Below are 23,175 nucleotides of genomic sequence, written 5' to 3'. Positions count from 1 at the left end.
CTGATATATATATATATATATATATATATATATATATATATATATATATATATATATATATATATATATATATATATTTATATATGATATATATATACATATACATATATATGTATATAGGTATGTATATATATATATATATATATATATATATATATATATATATATATATATATACATATACATATATATATATATATATATATATATATATATATATATATATATACATATACATATATATATATATATATATATATATATATATATATATATATATATATATATATATATATATATATATGAGACGTTGTATTGTTGATAACTTGAAGATATAAAACGATAGGCCCATCAGAGAAACATAATGAAAAGTATTTACAATATTACTGTCAGCAATATGGCTCTATTTTCAAGTATACAAATATCGAAATTTCCCTTTATTGTTGTTAGATAAAGTTGGATTTTGCCAGAGGTTTACAAAGATGACCGGTATATAAACGCTACAAATCAAAATGGTGATACCCATACAAACACTCACTATAAACAAAATGTGTATTAGAGTGGTAAGAGTATTTTGAATAAGAAAAGACCTTTAGAATCTTTTAATTGCGTTTCCTGCGCGTCGAATCAATCTCTTTCACTCTCTAACTCTCATTATACTTTCTTACGGATGGATTCAGCTCAGAAAATTAGGATTTCACTCGTGTTGTTCCAGAGCCATAAAATTCATATCAAGCTGAAGTCAAGACGAGCTTTTAATCAGAGTTAGTTTTTCATCCCTGTGTATATAAGGCAGCGTTGTTGATACTGTAAATCACTCAACACTGCATGAAAGGAAATCTCTCCTGGGCATGTTCTCTCTGCTTCAACCAGGGGAATCTTGATAAAGGTTGATAGAGGTTTCACGAAAGAAAAACGTCTATTTAATCTCTGTGCCTGTTGCTATTCCGCAGATATATTCTCTCTCTCTCTCTCTCTCTCTCTCTCTCTCTCTCTCTCTCTCTCTCTCTCTCTCTCTCTATAGGAAACGAGTCTTACGTCATTTGATAAAGACATCCTCATTTATATATACACAGATTTTTCCTTCTGTTTTTGTCATATAATCTTTCATTATCTTCTATCTTTTATCATTTTTATTATTTTTTTATATTCTTGTCACAGCGAGATTTGGGTATTTCGCTAGAATGTGGTTCGGATTCCACAATAAGCTGTAGGTCCCGTTGCTAAGTAACCAATTGGTTCTTAGCCACGTAAAATAAGTGTAATCCTTCGGGCCAGCCCTAGGAGAGCTGTTAATCAGCTCAGTGGTCTGGTAAAACTAAGCTATACTTACTTACTTCTGCTCGTTATAGTCTCTCCATTATAAAAAAAATTAAGCTGGCCTTGTGCCAGCACGAACTCTTGCTTCTTACCAGCCCGAACTGAGAGAGAGAGAGAGAGAGAGAGAGAGAGAGAGAGAGAGAGAGTAAGTGATGTTAATCCTGTGAAAGTAGCAGAAAAGGGAGACGTTGTATTTTATTATACTCAAGGGAGCAATAGTTGTCAAAACTGAGAAGCAAAGGCGGCTTCAGGTTGTCCGGTTTAATCCATTTTACCTATAGTCAAATCAGAATGACTACGAACATGGCTGTCGTTAGCTACGTTTCCAAAGTTTTTCATGGCTTATAATCCTACTGCAGTTTATCTTTACACCTCTGTTCGGGGTTCTTTAATCCGTCGTAAAATCCTACTTATCTCTCTCACGGGCTGCCCAAAAGAAAAAAGACCATTCCGGGGCATGGCCGAATTAATTTACAATCTACCATCACTTGAGGAGTCAATAACAGTATTGTTTTTAATCTCATTGTATCATTTATTTCTATTCGTGAGTCTGTGCTAGATTTTGGGCATTTATATAATTCATTTAGATCATTAGGAACTAAATCGTCCTTATCCTACCCTGTGATCAAAATAGTTTAATTTATGATTCATATTCTTTTCATTTATTTAAAATTTTTTTTTTATATAAATCATCCTTTACTCGTCTTCAAATATCAGCTCTTTCGCTCATTTTACGGCTTCACGGTTAGATACGAAGAACAGCTGTTTTCCTTTTCTGACTTGGCAGAAGGAATATGTGGCAACATTCTGCCACATCTACACGACATTCCAACTCAGGGCAAGGTTTTGTGAATCAAATCTATGAAAAGTGGCACATCTAAAACGTACTACCTTTTCGTAGTCCTTTTGGTTTACCTACAATATAGTGATCAGACTGTCCCCTCATTTCTCTACACAGCGTTCTCTTTAAGGAAAAATGACAGAAATATTAAGATTGACACGATGCATTCTGGGACAGAGCCTCTCTCTCTCTCTCTCTCTCTCTCTCTCTCTCTCTCTCTCTCTCTCTCTCTCTCTCTCTCCAGTGTATTATATTGCTAGCTTCTCTTTAAACAACCTTCCTCTCTATCTCTCTCAACAGTGTAATATATTGCCTAGCTTCTCTTGCAACATACTCGTCTCTCTCTCTCTCTCTCTCTCTCTCTCTCTCTCTCTCTCTCTCTCTCTCTCTCTCCAGTTTAATACATTACTGGCTTCTCTTTTAACATCGTCTCTCTCTCTCTCTCTCTCTCTCTCTCTCTCTCTCTCTCTCTCTCTCTCTCTCTCTCTCTCCAGTTTAATACACTAATGGCTTCTCTTTTAACATCGTCTCTCTCTCTCTCTCTCTCTCTCTCTCTCTCTCTCTCTTTCTCTCTCTCTCTCTCTCTCTCTCTCTCTCTCTCTCTCTCTCTCTCTCAGTTTAATGCATTACTGGCTTCTCTTTTAACATCGTCTCTCTCTCTCTCTCTCTCTCTCTCTCTCTCTCTCTCTCTCTCTCTCTCTCTCCAGTTTAATACATAATACATTACTGGCTTCTCTTTAACATCGCCTCTCTCTCTCTCTCTCTCTCTCTCTCTCCTAATCGCCAAATCTTTGAGATCAAATCACTAGCAATGCTACACTTGGATCTATTAATTCATATGAAGGATTTTTTCATAAATGTAACGAAAAAGCTTTTTCCTCACTTCGACAAAATAACACAAAACCCTAATCTTAATTTCCCCTTCGTCGGAACACGGGTACTGCATTTCCGAATGCTATACTCTCAGTTTTATTGCAAACGTGCATTCGAGTATTGCATCCTCCAATATATTGCATGACTCCATGGACGTAAATTGAAAATAACTCCTGTCTTTTAAATTTACTCTTCAAAAACTGCAGCCTGCAAAAGCCCTCATATTCCTTTTGCCGGCTTTTGCAGTTTTCATTTGTTAAAATGCGAACCAATTTCTTATTAAGTCGGGCACATCCAGTACTGAAACATTTAACACATTTTACAAAAAGTCGCTTTCATACATGTATGTATGTATTTATGTATGTATGTATGTATGTATGTATGTATGTATGTATGTATATATATATATATATATATATATATATATATATATATATATATATATATATATATATATATATATATATATATACTACATGCATATATATGAACTTTTTTTGTAAAATCTGTTAAATTTTATATATATATATTTTATGAGTGTAAGTCGCTGTATCGTTTAGTTATTAACAGTTCAGAAAATTCTCTATTTGACTAGGGGGAATAGGTATAGCCACAGTACAGGGAGCAACAGGGAAGTTTTAGGGAGTGTCTTGCTGCCCCATTTCAAGGGCTGGGCTTAACGAGTCGCCAGGGAAAACACCTGGAAAAGGTAATAACTGTTCCCTTCTTGCTAAGTCCCAAAACTAATTAAACCCTTTTGTATTTTCAAAATAGTCGCGAAAGATCTTCTCTCTACTCCGCAGGTATAGGCCACATCCGTCTCTGCAAGCCAGGCCTGCAGCACAATTTCTGCCATAAAAGGGCAGGAGCCCGTGCCAGCACAAGGCATGCTTAATCTTAAACAACAACGAAGTCGTCAGTCAGTCTGGTTGAGTCCGCCGAAGGCTCTGCTAGCTGGAGCATTGACCCCTTGAGGCTCGCAGGTCCTCATTTCATACACTTGGAGAGCTTTTACCTTTGAACCAGACGTCGTCACGAGATAGTTAAGAGTTAATGCACCAGGAGAATCTTCTATACAAGCATCCCAAGGAAGCAAAGTACAGTATGTCCTGTGATTCCATAGTTAGTTCTAAACCAGCGTATCTTTTTCTCTAACTTAATATCTCTCTCATAAGTCATAATTTAATTCAATCCTTTTCCCTTTGACTTGCAACAGTGTATTTATCAGTGCCAGTGTGTGTCCCTTGCTAGAAGTGCTTAGAGTAACGCCAGTCCCTTGTTAGAAGTGAATAGAGTAATGCGATCAATTTTGCTTGTGTATTAACTCGTCCTATGAGATATATTGCCTTATTAGTAGTCTCATCTAGAATTATTTCACTTCCAGGAGTAATATCAGTGCCATTTGCCAAGTAGGCGTTTCTCCTGTTTCCTGATTTGCCAAGAGAAGTCCGCCCTACCAGGCTGATATAATTGTATCATTAATTGAACTTTAAAGACCTCTTATACATGGTCCATTTATGTACACCTTGGAATTACTTAATATACTAATTTCCAAGTTAGTGATTTATTGTACATTCACATTTTAGTGAGATCTGTCACCCTTGATTTACCAAGGTGCTTGTAAATAAAGTAAGTTTCAAGAAGCAGATTTCTCACTTGGCCACCTACCATTGATTATTTACTTTTTTTTTCTCTCTGTTTATGGTATTTCGAGGATTCATTGCAAGGTCCTATTAATCACAGTAAAGTAAACTCCATCGTGTCTCCAGATACGTAATATATATATATATATATATATATATATATATATATATATATATATATATATATATATATATATATATATATATATATATATATATATACATACATATATATATATATATATATATATATATATATATATATATATATATATATGTATATATATATATATATATATATATATATATATATATATATATATATATATATATATATATATATGCAATATCACAATGGTCCCCTGGCATATAATTATATACAAGCACTCAAAAAGAAAGCTGAAAGGAAAATTCGAAGACACCAATCTTCCTCGTCTATTTGTCAAGACATAATCACAGTTAGAGTTGTCACTGTGATCATGTCTTGAAAAACAAGCAAAAGCTTTCCTGTAAACTCTTCTATATACAGTATATATATATATATATATATATATATATATATATATATATATATATATATATATATATATATATATATATATATATATGTGTGTGTGTGTGTGTGTGTGTGTGTGTGTGTGTGTGTGTGTGTGTGTGTGTGTGTGTACCTCTAGAGGATATCTCTAGAAACTGTAAACCTTCCATATTACAGAGAGTCATTTTGGAATGGGTTAATTGCTCCATTTCTTGTAAGGACGAACACCCCCACACACCGGAGCATACACATATCAAACGAAAGCAAAACAGCTCCCGAATTCGTAACAAGCAAAAGCACAGCGAAAAACAAAATCATTTAAGTTGAATCCAACTAAAAGCTACGTCAAACCTCTAACGCTGCCACTCCCAGCGACAAATTACCGCTCTGCTTTTAGCCAAACATAAATTGCTTTTGGGGAGTAGCGCTCATTCCGCGGGACGTATTGAAACGATTCCCGATATAAAACGCATTTAAGCAAAGCCAGAAAACGATTTGGCCGTGCAATCTCAATCGAGGGGACCATTGCACGTTGGAGTTGTTGCGTGAACGCCCGTATATTCAAGTAGTCGAATCAACGTTGAGGGATTAATGGTGCATTGCATGATGGTTATTTACAAATTAGTTGGTTGGCAGGGCTCAGATGTCCATAACAATTCCCGTTTCCCTCAAACACTTTATCATTTTTATTGTCCACATTCCGACGAGGGATAGGGCTGGGATAAGGTCGGTTTAATATATGCCTTTCTCCACTGGAAAGCCTCGGAACCTAATTTGTGCTTCAACGTTTAAAGAATAATTTACCCGTAAAAATTGAAGCTGCTGTCTCTCTTCAAAGATGTATCACATGTATTTAGCATGCATAATATCCCGTTTCTATATGGTGGCCTGGATGAATCTTTTAAGTTTTTGAGATGGTATAACAATAGCTTGAAGCTTGTCAATATTTTTTCCCCAAAAATTTTTCTTGCTATTTGTAAATTCAGCTACTTATTTATAGAAATAAGTAGCTGAATATACAAATATTCGCGATTAACACTTTATTAATGACTTAATACATTTCTCTTTATCACCTACTTTTTTTTTAATGCAATCAATTTCGTGGCAGCTTACACAGCGAGTTTAATGACTAAAATTCCTCTGGCTACAAGCTTAATTAAAACAAAGGCCACTCTGGTATTTTACTTCCCAAGAAAAATTAATTCATTCCGCAACGGCGTAAAATATTCTGGAAATCCGAAGCAATATATGATATGCGTGCAGCTCATGTAATTTCTTTTTTACTCTTATTTGGCCTAATAGCTTGGATAATGAGTACAATCTGAAAGGCGTTTTGCCCGCAGTAATTTCAACATGCAAAGAGAACAATTAAATCTAATGAAACCAGTTTTGGAATGGTATTTGCTTTTTTCCTTCTTGTTTTTTAAAAAGGTAATGGCGACACGATTTCCCTCAGTTGAATAATCTTGAATTACATTGCGTTTGAATTTTGCTCATTACTTGTCTTTAATTTGGTCTTTTTTATCTAGTGATCAATGGACTGTGTCTGCTTAAATTATTAGGCTTTGGAAAGATTCGGCGTGGTTCATCATTTAATTTTATCGGTGACCCAGGAACCAATTTTTTTTTTTTTGAGATGCCTATGGGAATGGTTATGGATAATTATTACCTTTGGTAAAGATTCAGAGGTCCACAACAGGCTCCATATTCCCTTTAAGGCTTCATCGCTCATGTTAACCTTATGCGGACTAGGGATCGTTTTGACATAAGGCCAAATCTCTCTCTCTCTCTCTCTCTCTCTCTCTCTCTCTCTCTCTCTCTCTCTCTCTCTCTCTCTCTCTACTTCACGATACTTACTTTCTACTTCTTTTATCAAAGAGTATTTGAACCATTAAATTGAACCTGTTCTCTCTTTTCGGGTATATATCGAAAGTGTATTGAGCATCAGCAAAAGCCCGTTCCTTACTTCCCTCTCACCACAGAGCTGTGGAAATCCTTCTATCCGGTGTCATGGACGATGACGTTTCCAAGTTAATGAAATATTATTACAGTGCCTTGAAGTCTCTGAATATTTTCCATTAATAGTTTTAATTACCATCGGATATTAATTTACTTACCGTTTTAATTTCGATAAACTTATTTCAATAAATTCGTTATATTTTTTCTTGTTATTTATACATTGTCCTTATTTCTTTATCGAGATTTAAATTTGTTAATAACTTAACATACTTCCCTTTTTTACCTCCTTTTTTTTTAATGCAATCAATTTCGTGGAAGCTTTCACAGCGAGCTTAATGACTTAAATTCCCCTGGCTACACGCTTAATTAAATAAAAAACTACTCTGGTATTTTACTCCTCAAGGGAAAATTAATTCATACCGCAACAGAGTGAAATATTCTCGCAATCTGAAGAAATATGTAATATGCCATCCACCTCATGTAATTTTTTTTATTTTATTTACTTTAGTTTAATAGGTTGGATAATGTGTATAATCTGAAAGGCGTTTTTACATACTGTTATTTCACCATACAAAGAGAACGAGGAATCCTGCTGAAACCTATTTGGAATGGCATTAGCTTTTTCTCTTCCGGTTTTCAAAGATCACCTTAATGACAATACGATTTCGCTCAGCTGAATAGCCTTGGATTACGCTGTGGTTGAATTTTATTTATTATCTTATTTTATTTTTTATTTTTTTATTCAGTGATCAAGGAATTTATTTCTGTCTGATTGATTCGTTTTGGGAAGATTCAGCAACGTATTTCATGTTTTATTTACCTTTTTTTTTTTTTTGATGACCCAGAAATTAATTTCCATTTTCTTAAATGATCCAGGGATTAATATCCTGTTCTTCCTTCTCTGAATTATCCTGGAACGCTATTCCTGTCTTATGTTTAGAGTTTTTGAATGATCCAAAACTTTACTCAGGCTAAAGTTTCATCAAATGCGGTTTCTCAGTTGGAAATGGAATTACTATGAAATACAATTAACCAGTTCAAGACCTCAAGAGCTGCATAAGAATACCTGGACCTAGATTTTAAGATTTAACTAAGAGACGATATGGTGGAAAGTATTAAAGCTAATGTAATTGGGAATCCAGTAAAGCCATAGACACGTTTCAAGAAAGACGGAAGATAATATTGCCACAACTAAGGCTGAATCTTCAACATATACGGTAAGCATATGAAAATAATTCTAGTGAGGGATTACACCCCAAGGCTATATACTGCCTTTGCTCCTTTTGTTCAGCTTTTCTTAATCACAGTCATAACTTTCGATTAGTATTGTTATCGTTTATTTCATATCTGCTGGTTCAGCAGTGTCCAAAGGTCCACATCAGTTGGCTTTACCCTTCGACACTTTCCATACATCCTGGTCATCTTAGGGCAATGGCCCGTGCTGGTACAAAGCCTGTTAACCTTGAACTAATCAATTTCTTTTATTTTTTGTGTTATTTCTTATTAAAACCTGACGAATATTACTTTGTTTCTGCACCAAATCGTCGATTTGGTGGCTATTCACCAATTTATGTATAACATTTGTATGCATAACGGAGAGCATCTCTCTCTCTCTCTCTCTCTCTCTCTCTCTCTCTCTCTCCTTATGCATCTCAACACCATTACATTTGAAAGATATGGTGTGAGCCCCCAGTGCATGTTTAGTGACTATTAGCAACCTATGCATATTTATGAAGATAATAGGAAAGAAGAACTCTTAAATCACCTAGTGCTGACAAGACAAGGGTCATCCGCAAAACAACCTATTTAGAGCGTTCAGCAGTTTCTCACTCAGTTCCTTCACACACTCTAAAGTCATTCCGCTCGTGTGGGAGGGCTAATTGCATTCCTTTCCATTCTAGAAACTTTCTTCTTCGTCTTTTGAGTTATTTCCCCCCGAGAAATGACACTTTAATTAAGGGGGCCAAGATATGATTTAGATATCACAAGAACTTGACGGGACTCCAAATGGTGTAATTAGCTTTGGTACTGAATTGTAATCTTGAGAGAGAGAGAGAGAGAGAGAGAGAGAGAGAGAGAGAGAGAGAGAGAGAGAGAGAGAGAGAGAGAGAGAGAGAGAGAGGCTAAAGCTATGAAAGAGGAGGGGTGAAATAAGTTATCATATGAAGGCAATTGGCTGACATAGACAAAGTCAGCCTTACGCAGGAACGGACCCTTCTTCAGTGAAGATAAAAAGTGCAAGGAATAAGAAGCCTACAGTTGACCTTTTGATTTGGACCTACTAATACGCGCAACAAGACATGAAAATGAGAAGAAAATTGAAAAAAAAAATGTTCGAAATTATAACATACAAATTTTACGTCAAAAGTCCACGAAGGCTGAAAATCTGAAAGAGGAATTCCCAATAAAATCAAATGATAATAAATTAAAATGCAAAAAAAGGGGGTGGTTGGGGAATTAATGGACGAGAAATATGAGGAATCTAAAATGGCAAGAGATCCGGGGGAATCCGAAAATGCCGAAGGAACATTTATCCCACATCAAACAAACTTTGCAACGGCTGGACCCAACGGGGGAATTCCCTGCGGGAGAAGCTGAGGGTATTTTTGCTGCGGTTTTCCCCCGAAGTTTGATATGATATTATCCCTTAAACACCTGATCTCGGCTCCGGATTTTACTCTCCCCTAGAGAATGAGGGCCCTATTACCACACCCCTCCCTCCTCTTCTGCCAAATTCCGCCCCCCACTCCTCTCTTTTTCTCTCCCCCTTCCTCTCCCCCCTCCCCCTACCTCGTCCTTCCCTCTTTGGTATTCATGAGCCGTCGTCAAGCCCAGGGAGAGGATGGGATAAGAAAAAAAGGGGGGGGGGGTGAGGTAAGAAAGAACGGAAGGGAGATTATGCTAATGATGGGTTTTCTGACAAGGGATGAAAAGAATGCAGATGAAGCTAATGGTCGTTGAGTTTTTTCATGACCTGCAAATAGGGTGGTGCTCATGGCTTGCCTGATTTGAGACGCTTTAAAAGCTTCGTTTTTATTATTATAATTGTTATTACTACTAAAATATGATTATTGCTATTATCTGACCCCGCATTTAGATTATATGGTTAGAATTCTCTGTTCCCAAGGACAAGCAAGTATAAACCTGCTCACAGATTTCGTGATGGTAGACGCATCAAAAACGTTATTATTATTATTATTATTATTATTATTATTATTATTATTATTATTATTATTATTATTATTATTATTATTATTATTATTAAGGGCGTATCTTGACAATATTACTAGAATTCTCAAGTGTCCATAGCGTGCTTGATATTAGAGAAGTATAAAGCCATTATTATATTATTATGTCGACTTTTCGGCATATAAGTAGCTTTAACACTACCTTAAATTGGTTTCATAATATTGCTGAATCTCTGAATGCGCCCAAGTTACATGTTGAAAACAGGAATCCAAAATCAACTTGCAAAGGAAGTTTTATGCAACTCTACGGGGTCTAAGACATTTACATACACGAAGAATTTTAATTTAACAAAATCCTGAGTACGCACATTGTTAACGAAGTTAACCCAGGTAAAAAAAAAGTCACAGGTAAAAAAGTCACAGAAAAAAAGTCACAGAAAAAAAGTCACGGGAAAAAAAGACACAGGAAAAATAGTCGTATTAATCTTGCCTAGATAGTGACTCCCAAGGGTTTCAGCCCGGTATGTGTCCGCCTTTGCGGCGTGTTTAGTACAAGCCCGTTGGGAATTACCGTCAAAGCATAAACAAAAGACTGTAAATATCATAGAGATAATGACCCCCAATATATATTGTGAATTTTTCCCTGTGACTTTATTACCAGCCACCATAAATTAATGTGACTTTTTTCCTGTGACTTTTTTCCTAGCCAAAATCGTGACTTTTTTCTGTGACTTTATTTTCCTGTGACTTTAGTACCGGCCACCAACGAAGTATACCTGAATAATCTTGATTCTTGACATGCCAATAAACTGAAGCCTTTATCTTGCTTCTGATTGGCCAACGATGAGTTGTGAGCTTACTATGCTTTAGCCAATCACGTATGGTTCAGTGATATCGACTGTGAATATTTACTGCCAGCTAAAAAAAATTAAATAAATAAATAAAAAGAAAACTGACAGGAGTAATCGCTCCCATCTGATCACGTATATTAATTGCTCTTTGCTTTTATCATAAACAAATGGGAAGACGCTGCTGTTAGTGTATGCTGAAAAATTATAAGATATGTATTGTGGAACATAACCTGTTAGATACTTTAGTGCGCTCTCTCTCTCTCTCTCTCTGCCAGGTCTTCTCGTTTCAATAGTAGCAAATAAATGGCCAAACAGATGAAGGGTATATTCGGGTCCCTGAGAAATCAAGTATGCCCCGGGCATACTCGACCAAGTTGTTGATTAATTGTTGAGTTGTTGCCGAAGGGGTAACAGAGGAAGAAGAAAAGAGAAAAAGAGAAACGGACGTGAGAGACAGTGCTACCTAGTAACAAAGTGGGGTAATCATCACATAAAAGCAAGAGGGCCTCGACGAGGTAGTCATCACACAACGGCAAGATGGCCTCGACGAAGTAGTCATCACATACAGGCAATAGGGCCTCGACGAGGTAATCATCACATGAAGGCAAGAGGACCTCGACGAGGTGCTCTTAATCCATGAACGGGAGGACCTCGAAGAGGTAGTAGTGTAACCATGAGTAGGAGGCTTCAGCGAGGTAATCCTCACAATGGAGGGGAGGAACCACAATCCCCAGAATGAAATCTCACTGCCGAAAAGGGCCTCGACGAGATCATTCTTCCTTCCCCCACAGCAGGAAGGCCACGAAGAAGTAATCCTAACAACACCCCACAGCCACGCGGCCTGGACAAGGTAATCCTCAGGCAACTGCGAAAAGGCCTGGATGGGATAACCCCCACCCCAAAGTGGGAAGGCCTCGACGAGGTAACCGACACCCCAGTGGAGTGAAATAGTTCATCATTAGATCAGAAATGTTTTTCTTTTGCTGAAGCATTTATACTTAATCTATAACACAGAGAAAATCAGGCTTACCTTTCCACGGGAGTATATTTATAGCCTTGATACGACCGTTGAATTAACATAGCTGTCCCGGTAACTGCAAAGAAAAATGATGTCGTTATAATTATTGTTAATATTATCCACTTACAAAAAAAAACTTCTACAAAGTTGAAAAATGTGAACGACCGATTCATACAAGAACCCTTGTATTTAGTTGCAAAAAGTTTCGAAAGTTTTGTTTATAATTTCACGTGTATGCTAGATTACAAAGCAAAAATGCCAGATAAATACAAACAAGGCAAAATATCAATAAAAATTTTTCAACTGGTAATGTATTTTGTAACTAATTATGTATACCGCCATCTAGCTCATATTCTTCTTTTATTGTATGTAACCCCCTAGAGTTCTTTTGTTATTACATAAAAGATATAGAGCAGTTTTTGTTCACTTACTAGCATGACATATATATCACACTTATTGTACTTTTATTATCATATGATAAATAAATAATGCAATATATTCTTTTGTTAAGGTATCAACGATACGTAACAAGCCTCAATCTTTCATTGTAATATGAACAAATATACCTGTATTATAGTTAGAAGAAATATGGTATATATTTAACCATACTCCAAATGTGACGCATCACAATATCAATCAGTCATTGTGATTACAGTCAAATGAAAATGTTGTAATCACCTCAAAAGTCCAACATAAAAGTCTCTCAGTGAATAACGTCAAATATAGATTAACTTGTAATTACTGTGATATGTGGAACGAGAGTTTGAATACGACAGTATTTCAGCACCACTTCAGAACTCCAGCTTAGTACAGTATAAAGGCCAGTCCCTTTCGACCTTTGTTGAAAGTATATTGTATTGGATTTCAATGAGTGTTATTCACCAGAAGCAATCTGTGCTTGGCTGAAAGCAGGTTAGTAATTTGTCGATTTTAGTGGTGGAGTTGGAGGATTTACGTAGCTTTTAGCTGAATTTGGCTTAATTGTTTCTGGCTCGATGTTTGTTGCCCAAATCGGAATCATGCGAGACTCCACTGTTTGGTAATATTTTTGACCCGAGCGAATCGAGTACCATCGTGTGTTTATTATTATCATTGTTTTTTTTTACTTTACCTAAATTTTTACCAGATATTTCTCTCGTTAATCCTTTCTGCATAAACGCACAAACACATTCATACGTGCAAGCCCACACACACACACACACACACACACACACAATATATATATATATATATATATATATATATATATATATATATATATATATATATATATATATATATATATATATATATATATATATATATATATATATATATATATATATATATATATATATATATATATATATATATATATATATAAGTTTTTAAGTGTCTTTAGTGAAAGATCACGAGTGTGTATGTTTCATTTGGGTAATAAGACGCCGTCTTGTACATGTTCCATTCCAGCAACTGAGCAGTAAAATCCTTTCAATACTGAAAACAAATATCAAGAATATAATTGCACGTTGTAGCACAGGACATAGACGACTTGTATTAAAGGGAAACGTCTTGCCCTTTATACAAATTAAAACCGAAATTCAGCCGAATAAGAAGAGGCGGCTTCCACGTTGAAGTTTTCAGAAAACAAATATAAAGGACTGGAGTTATTTGCCAGAACCATGCACAAGAGGTTACAATACAGAAATGCAAGCTTGTAATAAAACGGGGAGCTTTCTACAACGAAATGTTGGACGCCGTTCACAGGGAAAATTAAGATTCGCCTTTCGTAATATTTTACCGGATTTTGTAAATGGGAAATTGCTGTTGATTTTTCTTCGTCTTGACTTGATGGTTCCATTTGACATAATTCACTATTCCTCTTGTTCTCCATATTTATAACCATTAGGGGAAAGAATGAGAGTCAGAACAGAATAAATGTCTCATTTCCCAATTTAAAACGTAGACCTTGAGCACACCAAAAAAATTAAACAAAAAATGCAAACTCATCTTATTATAAAATCTGTTTCGTACTGAGCATTTAACGCCTCTATTCTTGATACTGAAAGCGATATTCTTTAAGAACGAAATGGACTTTTCCGCAGACCAGCTCCCAAGAACAGAGAAATGGAAGCAGGCAAATATCTGAGGTTAATACCTGGCCGACATCTTCCAATAAAAGTGAGAGCAGTCAGAGGCTTAAATACAATGACTCTCAGAAAGACGGAGTGCATTAAACCTGACACAACATTTTATTCGACTTCAAAATCGAAAATCCCGGAGACTTTCTCGCTTTGGTTGTAATGGAAAAATCGTAATGAGGGTCAGATGAAGCTATGAAATGCAGCACAAAAATAATGTTCGATAAAGTCTTGAATCCTATGTTTTCTAGTTTGATTTTAGAACAGTTGGACTCATAGGTCGAAGGTCATTGTTGACTGAAGGGTGGATTCAACGAAATTCAATAAAGGTGTAATTCCTAAGCTTTTACATAGGATTCTAGACCAAAATGACTTCCATCATAACATTGCTGTTGACTAAAGGCAACATTCAACATCGTTTTGCCATTTGCCTTTTTTTTAGTTTCAGGAATTATGTGAAAAAAATGACCAATTTTTTTCTGAATCCAAGTCTGAATGATTGAAGTTTAAAAGGCTGTTTACACTATGTTATCTGTGAAAAAAAAAAAAAACACGTCTATGACAAAGTCTGTTCAATAAATGCTCTAATGAATCACAAAACGTCATTCCTTCAGAAGAAAATAAAGAAGAATATTCGATAACAGTGTGACACATGGAAAACAATTATACACTGCAACTGACAAATAAATTAGGCCCCAGCTCTTTTCCATGGAGGAGGTGAGAGCCGATACTAGTGCTTCCAAAAATAAACGGGAATGATGATTATTGGTACAATGATAATGAAGATGATAATAATTACATTTTGGAACAAAGAGTCTTATCGATGGATTAACTTTGAATCTGGAGAAATAGCCTACCTATGAGTTCCTTAGGGATCTGAAAATTCTAACTTATCGTTTAAGCCGGTCAGTGATAATATTCACATCATCATATCTTTTTCCTCTTTTCTTTCAGGACTAATAGATATAAAAGGTACCTGATTATTCGCTCTATCTGCCATTAATCAAAGACCTCAGATGTTTAAAACAGGATTCCCATTTTTTATCTTAAGCAAACACATGAATTAAATAATAAGGTATTAATTATCAAAGCCATTAGTTGAGAAGGCAATGGTTCCCTTAGCTATAAACTCTTTCTTTTATATTGACAATAATGTGTCATAAAAAGTAAAATGGAAAATACTTTTTTTTAAATCAAGATTAGATGTTAAGGCCGAATAGTTCTATATGAACAGAATGTAGTAATGTATTTATATGAATGAATCTGTAAATAACCTAGTTCCTCATTGGATGGATCGATATCGTACTCGGCTAGCACTCTCCTAGGCCAGCGTTCGATTCTCCGGCCGGCCAATGAAGAATTAGAGGAATTTATGTCTGGTGATAGAAATTCATTTCTCGGTATAATGTGGTTCGGATTCCACAATAAGCTGTAGGTCCCGTTGCTAGGTAACCAGCCCTAGGAGAGCTGTTAATCAGCTCAGTGGTCTGGTTAAACTAAGGTATTCTTTAACATTGCAACTAACCTTCAGCGATATTGTTTGAAAAGTCAAGAAAAATAACTTTTTTTGTGTGAAGAAAGAAAGGCTATTGTGTTATACATCTAATAAAAGTATTAATCACATTAACCACTAAACAACATCTAATAAAAGTATTAATCACATTATCCACTAAACAACATCTAATAAAAGTATTAATCACATTAACCACTAAACAACATCTGATAAAAGTATTAACCACATTAACAACTAAACAACATCTGATAAAAGTACTAATCACATTAACCACTAAACAACATCTAAGAAAAGTATCAATCTCATTAACCACTAAACAACATTTAAAGTATTAATCACATTAACCACTAAACAACGTGAACTTCACATGAATAATCAAGACTTGAGATATATAAAAACTTCTCTAAAATTGCTTGTATCTATTTTTAGATAAACTGGCATAAATATATTTGTATTCGAAACCTTACAACAAATTAATCTCACCAAAGATATGAGGCTTCTTTAAAACTGCTATAACGAAATTTTCCTGCTTACAAACTATCATAGGTTATTACCTTTGTATTCGAAAAGTTTTGTTGAAGCAGTTTACTCTCTCTCTCTCTCTCTCTCTCTCTCTCTCTCTCTCTCTCTCTCTCTCTCGCTCGCCCTAAATTTCTTGCTAAATCCCAACAGGACTAGGGTGTCTCTTTTGATAAATCAATTGAAAACAAGTTATTTGAATTTAAAGGCATTAATCCATTGAGCTCGCCAGTCTGTCATATTTGAATAAGTCTGTTTGAACTAAGAGTGAAAATACTGAACGATAGTAAATCGTCCATCAGCGAATATTGCTTTTTGAACAGACTTCCAATCGGTCTCAAATCAGATTTAAAAACCCCAGAATTGACTCAGATATATTGCACGAAAATTGGCCTGAAATCGTACCGACAGCATTGAAAAAGAACAGAAATAGTGAATATCGCTTCCATAGGATATGGACGTTTCCTGGAATATTAAAGAGGTCAACCTTGAATATTTCAGTTCTCGTGGCTGGACGTAGTTTTTCCAAACTTTGATTTCAATTCGCCTTTCCACTTGGCCTCCGCGTCCCGTGTTTTGCCTTTCTCGTGTTTAGCACCTGGCCTTTTTTTTTACTCTGGTATTTTCACAGAGTCCATCAAGCCAGATTTTAGAAATTTCCGTTTCTATCAATTTGTTATGATACAACCAAGGCAGAATTTCTGCCGAGATTGGATGCTTTGAAAGGTATAAAAGGTATGATTTTATCATGTGTTTCCAATATACAAATTCTATTCGACATACATCCGTCCACCTATTGAAAGTCCCAAAATGCGCGCTAATTATCACCTCAGAAAACTAGAGCTTCGACGACATGACCATCACCCAAGAATGGGAGAGCCTCTGCGAGGCAGTCATCACCCAAAAGCGAGAAGGCCTCGACGAGGTTATCCTCACCCAAGAGCGGGAGAGCTGCTTTGAGATAATCCTCACAACAGAGAGGAGAGGCTAAGGCGAGGTAATCCTCAAGCCATAGTGGGAAAGGCCACAGCAGGAAGCCCTGGAAGAGGTAATCTCCACTCACAGCTGGAGCACCTCGACCGGGTAATTTTCACACCACAGCTGGAACGACTGGACGAGGTATTCCTCATACCAGTAGAGTTAAATCGTCCTTCACTGGATCAGTTATTTGCCTGTTTTTTTTTTTTTTCGAAGCATTAGTACATAATTTTTAACAAAAGGAAAAAATTAAGTATACCTTAGTTTAACCAGACCACTGGGCTGATTAACAGCTCTCCTAGAGAGGGCTGGCCCGAAGAATTAGACTTATTTTACGTGGCTAAGAACCAGTTGGTTAGGACGCTTACCTTTCTACGAGGGTATGTTTATAACCTTACTACGCCACTGAACCAACGTTGCTGTCCCGGCTAACTGCAAAAAATAATTATATTGTTATGGTTATTATTAATAGTGTTGACTTACAAACGGAGCTTCTACGTAGCTGAAAAATGAAGAAAGCTTATTTACTAAAAGTACTCGTGTGTTAGGTTGAAAACAATGACAAAACTTTGTTTATAAAACTTTGTTATATGCAAACAAGTAAAAAATATAATCATAAAAATTTTCAAATGGTAATTTAATTTGTAAAATTAATCACACCTTTATCTAGCTCAGGTTGACACGAGCTCCCCTCTCTCTCTCTCTCTTCAAAGGAGACAAGATATATTTCACCTTTTGTCCTTTACTGTAATTATTATGTAAAAGATAAAAATTACTATTTGTTATTCTATTAATAACACATATCATGCCTCAGTCTTTGATTGTAACATTACAGGTAAATATTATAGTTAGAGGATATATGGCATCTTTTTAACCGTCTATTCTGAATGTGATACATCCAAGTATTAAGCCTTCAGAGTGATTATAATCAACTGAAGCTTTTTACCTTAAAACTCCAACATGCAACGTCGTTCAGTGAATAACATCAAATACATATTAATCTCCATAATCATTAAACATGATGTTGAGGAATGACACGATTAATCTGTCAGGGAATGACACGATTAATATGTTAGGAAATGACACGATTAATCTATAGGGAATAACACGGTTACTCTATAGGGAATGACACGATCAACCTGTCTGGCTAAGTTTGATCTCTAGAAGAGGTCAGCAGCGCTTAGGACCTTCAGTGTAGTACACTATCAAGTCCAGTCCCTTTCGACCTTTGTTGAAAGTCTATTATATTACAATACGTTCCAATGATTTTTGCTCACCTGAAGCAATCTGCGTTTGACTTTAAAAGCAGGTCGGTAATTTGTAGATTTTAGTGGGGGAGTTGGAGGATTTACGCAGCTTTTGGTCGAAATTGGGTGTCATTGTTTCTTGCTTGGTATGTTTGTTGGCCAAACTAAAACAATTTTATATCCCGTTGGTTATTGATATATGATGTAAGTGCACCTAGCACCTTAGTGCATAGGTTTATTTATTTTTTTTATCTAAATTTTTATCCCGTATTCCACTCGTGAGTTCTTTCTATATGAACGTACACATGGACACGCACGCTCGCACAAACACACATACAAGCACACATTATATATATATATATATATATATATATATATATATATATATATATATATATATATATATATATATATATATATATATATATATATATATATATACTGTATATATATATAGTGAGTGTTCATGTTCCTTTCAATTAAAAGATTTAAAATCCTTTCAATACTATTAACAAATATCCCCAGTATAATCACGCGTTATAACAAAGGACACTGAACGACTTGAATTAAAGGGAGATGCCTTGCCCCTTCGACAAATTAAAAACGCAATCCAACCGAACAAGACTCGACTGCTTCCACGTCAAGGTATTCTGATAAAGGACAGGAGTTATTTGCCAGAGCCATGTACAAGAGGTTGCAAAATAGAAATGCAAGTTCGTAATAAAACGGATAGTTTTCTGAAAAGAATGCAGGGCACCGTCCATAGGGAAATTAAAATTCTCTTATTGTATATTTTGCTGGTTTTTTTGGATGGAAAATTAATGTTGGTTTTTCATCGTCCTGACACTAAGATAAGAAAGTAATGATGTAATGGGCCCACTAGAGATAACTGATAATCCCTCTTATTCTTAAAATTTATCATAACGGTCAGGGGAATGAATGAGTGAAAACAGAATTGAAATGTCTCATTTCCCCAGTTAAAAACATTGATACTGGTTACGCCAAACAGCGTAAATAAAGTCGGCGCTCAAAGCAAACTTGTCCTATTGTTTAAAACTGTCGTGCTGAGCATTTAATGCCTCTGTTCTCCGTAACAAAAGACACATTCTTTGAGACCGTAATGGGCTTTTCCGCAGACCGGCTGTCAAGAACAGAGAAATGGAAGCAAGCAAATATCTGAGGTTAATACACCTGACCGACAACTTCCAATAAAAGTGAGAGCAGTCAGAGCCTTAAATGCAATAACACTCAGAACGACGGAGTGACGTTAAGTCTGACACAAAATTGTATTCGACTTCAAAACCGAAAATCCCCGAGGCTTTCTCGCTTTGGTTGTAATGGAAAAATCGTAATAAGGGTCAGATGAAGCTATGAAATGCAGTGCAGAATTTTTTCGATAAAGTCTTGAATCCTTTTACATTCGAGTTTAAATTTAGAATGGTTGGACTCATAGCTCGAAGGTCAACGTTGAGTGAAGTGGGGCTTCAGCGTAGTTCAATAAAATTGTAATTCCCAAACTTCAGAATAAGATTCTAGACCAAAATGACTCCCATCACAACATTGCTGTTGACTAAAGGCAATATTCAACATTGTTTTGCTGTTTACCTGCTTTAGTTTCGACGAATTATGTGAAAAAAGATGACCCATTTTCCGTCACTCCAAGTCTAAATGGTTTCAGGTTAAAAGGCTGTTTAGTCGATGTTACACGTAGAATAAAAATCAAATACATATCTGTAGCAGAGCCTGTTCAGTGAATGGCCTAATGAATAAAAAAAATGTGATTCTTTTGGAAGAAAAGAAACATATTCCGCAACAGTGGGACACCAAAAACAATTATTAAGGAAAATCATAAACTGCAATTAACAAATAAATCGGACACCCATGGACTGAGTGAGAAGACATTGCAGGAGCTCCAAAATACAAAGAGGAATGCTGATTTTGGATGCGATGATAATGATGATGATAATAATTACATTTTGGAACAGAGTCGTATCGGTGGAATAACATTGAACCTTAAGAAATACCCATGAGTTCCTTAGAGAGCTGAAAATTTTAACTCATCGTTGTTCTAAGCCGATCATTGATGATATTGACATCATCATATCTTTTTCCTCTTTTCTTTCGGGACTAAAGTAATCATAAAAGATACGTGATTATTCGTTCCATCTGCCATTAATAGATAAACTTAAATGTTTAAAATACAGGAAGCGCATTTCTTTATCTTAAGCAAATATACGAATTAAATAATAAGACATTAACTTAAAAGCCATTAAGTGAGATGGCAATGGCGCCCCATACTATAAATGCTTTCTTTTGTAATGACAATAATGTGGCAGATAAAGTAAAATAGAAGAGACTTCTTTTCATCAAGAACAGATGTTAAGGCCGTATAGTTCCGTATATAAAAGAATGTAGCAATGTATTTTTATGAATGAATCTGTAACTAACCTTCAAGCGATTTTACAGTATCTGAAAATAAAAGAAACTCCAATACCTTTTCGTAAGAAGTGAGAAAGGTTATTGTACTAAACATCTAATAAAAGTATTAACCACGTTAATGCCACTAAACAACGTGATCTTCGCATGAAACAGATATATTAACTCTAAAATCGTTGGTATTTCTTCTTAGAAAAACTGACATAAATATTTTTGCATTCGAAACCTTACATCAAAGCACAATTTCTCTGACGTTGCTTGAAACAAATTTTCCTACCCACAAACTATCATAAATCATTACCTTTGCATTCGAAAACTTTCGTTGAAGCAGTTTACTCTCTCTCTCTCTCTCTCGCTAAATCCCAAAAAGACTAGGATGTCTTTTTCGGTAAATCAATTGCACAGTTATTTGAATTTCAAAACATTAATCCATTGAGCTCGCCAGTCCGTCATATTTGAATAAGTCTGTTTGAACTGAGAGAGCAAAAATACTGAACGATAGGAACTCATCCATCAGCGAACATTGCTTTACGAACAGGTATCCAATCGGTCTCAAATCAGACTTAAAAGCCTTGCAAATTGCTCGCCCATATTGAATGAAAATTGGCCTGGAATCGTACTTAAAGCACTGGAACAGGACAGACATACTCAGCACCGCTTACACCGTTCCAGCAGGATGGGATATGGACTTTTCCTGAAATATCAAAGCGCCCGAACCTGGAATATTTCAGGTCTCGAGACTGGGCGAAGTTTTCCCAAACCTTGGTCTCAATTCGCGCTTCCACTTAGCTCCAGAGTCTCGTGTTTTGCCTTTCATGTGCTTGGCAGTTTGGGTTGTTTTAACCCTTCGGTATTTTCACAGAGTCCATCGAGTCAGATAAGAGAAATGTCCGCTTTTATCAGTTTGTTAAGATACAACCCGAACCAGACATTCGGCCAAGACTGGATGATGAGAAGGATGTAAGTGGAGTAATTCTATCATTTGTTTCCGGTGCAACACTCCATTTGATGTAGAAAAGAACAGAATACAGAATTTAGGCCATAGGCAAAGTACTGGGACCTATGAGGTCATTCAGCACTAAAACAGGAATTGATAGCAAAAAGGTAGAAAGGTGTAACAGAAGGAAAACCTAGCAGTTGCTCCTAACAGTTATTGTTAGGAGAGGGTGGAAAGTAAAATGGAAGAGAGGGAATATGAACGGAGGTACAGTAAAAGGAATGAAAGAGGTGGCAGCTAGGGGCCGAAGGGACGCTGCAAAGAACCTCATGTAATGCCTACAGTACACCGTAGGAGGTGCACTGACGGCACTATCCCCCTATAGGGTCCATTCTATATAATACTGTCCAACTGCTGTCTATCCTTCGAAAAGCAAATGTGTTCTAATAGTGTTCTATTCTAAAAGGAGTCTCTAATTACATGCTAATTGCACGATTGGAAGCATAAGGAAACACAGAAAGGATCAAAGTTCTAAGTTTCGACTCATTTAATCTTCTAACGAAGAAATTCTCAGCCTGAGACTCTGGACAATTTATCTTACCACTGACGCTCTGTATTTAGTGTTAATTGTCTTTGCTGTCAGTATCAGGACTGATCTAAGTATACCTTAGTTTAACCATACCACTGAGCTGATTAACAGCTCTCCTAGGGCTGGCCCGAAGGATTAGGTTTATTTCACGTGGCTAAGAAACAACTGGTTACCTAGCAACGGGACCTACAGCTTATTGTGGAATCCGAACCACATTATAACGGGAAATGAATTTCTATCACCAGAAATAAATGCCTCTAATTCTTCATTGGCCGGTCGGAGAATCGAACGCGGGACCAATGAGGAACTAGGACGTCTAATACGATATTCGTACCCATTAAAGAAACACAAAAGGTAACAATACATAATCCCAGTTAGTATTTACACCAGTCATGGAAAACTAAGCACAGCATTTATAACAGTAATCACAGCGTGCAAAATATTGCATGTAAAAATCGCTGAATAAAAACCCGTCGAGTCTATCCCACCCTTACGAGGTAGTTATTGTTTAAATGTATGATTAGAGGCATAATCAACTTGCTCCTTCCCTTAAAGAGGAATTATTATTTTCCGTACGAATAAAGGCATAACAAACTTTCTAAACGAAG

Source organism: Macrobrachium rosenbergii, chromosome 9 (genome assembly GCF_040412425.1).
Source record: "Macrobrachium rosenbergii isolate ZJJX-2024 chromosome 9, ASM4041242v1, whole genome shotgun sequence".
NCBI lineage: Eukaryota > Metazoa > Arthropoda > Malacostraca > Decapoda > Palaemonidae > Macrobrachium > Macrobrachium rosenbergii.
Note: the sequence above shows the minus strand (reverse complement) of the source record.